The sequence below is a fragment of the Marmota monax genome, unplaced genomic scaffold (assembly GCF_021218885.2).
Source record: "Marmota monax isolate L192 unplaced genomic scaffold, Marmota_monax_Labrador192_F-V1.1 WCK01_AAM20220418_F8-fsc00001, whole genome shotgun sequence".
Classification (NCBI taxonomy): domain Eukaryota; kingdom Metazoa; phylum Chordata; class Mammalia; order Rodentia; family Sciuridae; genus Marmota; species Marmota monax.
In genome coordinates this window covers 57884264-57887017 of record NW_026693777.1, presented here as the reverse complement: position 1 = coordinate 57887017, position 2754 = coordinate 57884264, and the positions used below count along the sequence as shown (strand labels likewise).

The 2754-nt window shown below is 45.8% G+C and overlaps 1 pseudogene; it reads left to right on the top strand.

Moving 5' to 3' along the window:
* Positions 1–1333: 1333 nt before the first annotated feature.
* LOC124104095 (large ribosomal subunit protein mL42-like) lies at positions 1334–2161 on the top strand (annotated as a pseudogene).
* The last annotated feature ends 593 nt before the right edge of the window (positions 2162–2754 follow it).

Sequence of the window (2754 nt, the reverse complement as noted above, 5' to 3'; positions counted from 1 at the left end):
GTACATGCACATTGTATATGTGTGTGCCTGTGTGTGTGTGTGTGTTTCAGGTGTGTCGGCTGAGCCTAAACCTGGAACCTATAATCTGATGAATTTGCATGTGCCAGCACCTTCCAGACTTAAGAATGTTTGCTAATTTATGTGAGGAAGGAGGAAACATTAAAAAATGTGTTTAGGGTGGAGGTGCCGGGGAGTAGAGGTGAGAGACTGAGGAGTGGAAAGAACCGTGTGGAGCCCAACCTGACCCAGGAGTTTTATCTGCCTCGTGAAGAACAGCCTGGTGGCTATTTTCACAAGGGTCTTCTTAGGGCACAAAACATGAAGAGAATCCAGGGTCCCAGGGAGAGGGCAAGACCTGGCCTGGGGAGATGAGATGCATCCTTGGGGAGCAAAGCATGGGTCCATGGAGGCCATGGGTGGGCGGGCAGCACTCTCACATGCTTCTTCCTCAACACTGATGGGAGGACTGTCAGTGGACCCAGCAAGACAGCTCCCGGAGGTCTCCAGAAGAGCCTTCAACATAGTTATAGGGAGCCTCTGAGGCTCTGGGTTTTGTAGAGTCGAGTGGGAGGAGTGGGTGAAATGGGCACATTTCTGTTACTAGAACCTTGGGGCTGTGAATGTGACTGAGTGCAGTGGGTCTGGTTTCGGGGGAGTACGGGGAAATGTCAGCAAGCTGAGGGAGGGCAGGCCTCACAGCTTTCCAGAAAGTCTTCCCCTTTGTTCCAGGAACTTCCCGGAAGAAGACAGGACAAGAGAGAAGTCTGATTTATCTTGTTAGCAAAGGCAAGGTAACCAGGAGCATGTCTTGCTCAGTTTAAACTCTGCATTCAGGATAGTTTGGGGAACATGGTTATTCTGTGCAAGTAGCCCAGGACTAACTGGCCATCAGGCTAGGATTTTGTGTCCTTCCCAGTAGATCCACATGTGGAGACCCAGGCAGGGAGGCCTGCCTTCAAGCAATGACACAGTAGTGATAGCTCCTTGTCTCCCCAGCTATCTTCCAACCCAGGACAGATGCAGGCATGGACTCATGGTCCCATGGTGTTTGGGGAGAGCCGGAGGGATGGCTGCCCAAGTGTGTAAGATTAAGAAGTGATCCTTCAGCTTTTCTTACTTGACTAGCTCAGCACAGAAACCTAGAACAGTAGTGAGGGAGAACAGCTGAAGGCCAGACGAAGCCAAGCTGCATTTTATCTTCAAAAATACTTTTTTAATTTGCATTTGGCTTTGGAATACAGGCACTAATCCCTTTTTGGAAAGATTAACTTTCCCCACTTGTCCTCTTAAGCTTTTTGAATGAACGTGACTTCTTCGGGCAGAGATCGGCCAGATGGGCAGGGCAAGAAGTGGGGGGCGAACAAGCCGGGTGCTGTCAGGGGAGACCCAAGGGAGATTAGCTCCTTCCAAGAATGTTCAGCAAGCACTGGATAAGCACACACTGGGCTTGTGCATCAAGAAGAATCCTCCAGAAGGTTCTTCAGAAACGCCTCTTGAATTTAGAGCTGTGGCCATTGAGTAACTATTGGAACAAAGATCATATTCTGGTTGAAATAGGCAGAAAAAGAGCACTCTGCAGCCAGGAGGGTGCAGGGCAGTGTAACACAGGACCGAAATTGAGGCAACTCAGGTCTCCTGGAATAAAAACTGGCGTGCCTAGAAGCAGATTTTAAGGGTGGTTGCTCTTCAGAATGTCTTTCATCATATCATCTGATCATCATATAACACTAGGGCAGCAACAGCATTAAAATGGGTGATATCAAAGAGAATTTTCCTGAAGCATTTATTTCCAGTTCAAAAAGAAGCTTTATCTGTTGTTTGTTATAAATTTACATTTTTTTTTTGTCTTCCAGATGACTATAATTGCAAAGTAGAGCTTGCTTTGACATCTGATGGCAGGACAACAGTATGCTACCACCCTTCTGTGGATATCCCACATGAACACACACAACCAATCCCTCAACCAGATCCTGTGCACAATAATGAAGAAACACATGATCAGGTGCTAAAAACCAGATTAGAAGAAAAAGGTGAACGCCTTTAGCAAGGAACCATGATAGAAAAACTTAGCAAAATGTTCTTTACTACTAAGCATCGTTGATATCCTCATGGACAGTATCACAGATATGGTAAGAATCTGAATTCTCCAAAAGATAGATGATATTGAGATTCTTGGGAGAATCAAAGAAAAACGTTATCAGGTATCTCATTTACCATTTGAGAAAATGCAATCTGATATAATCACTAATATGTTATATAGTAAAATAATAATAATAAAATGTCTTTTCATATGTTAAAAAGAAAAGAAAAAGGCAGGAGAGTCTGGACAGAGGCATGGGGGGCTCAGTGGGCCCAGGGGAGGGTTTCTATTACACACTTCAAGTAAAAAAAAAAAAATGTGCATTTACATCAAGAGCACTAGATCCTTCCCAGTGCCGGTAGCTATTTCATAAGCATCAAGAGACAACCCTCTCAAGGGCTGGCTGCTGGTCCTCCCATGCTGAACTGCCCCTAGGCCATCTCCTCTCTCCTGGTCTCCATGCTGCGCTCAGGCTCAGTGGCACTTCACCCCTTAGCATCAGCCTAGCCAGCAACCTCCCAGCTCTTCGTGTGTGGGCCAAATTGTGTCCCCTTTGGATTCATTTTAGAAGTCCTAGCGCCTACTTCCTCAGAATGTGATTATTTGGAGACAGGGTTTGTTTTTTTTTTTTTTTTTTTTTTGCCTAGTTCTGGTGATGGAACCCAGGGCCTTAC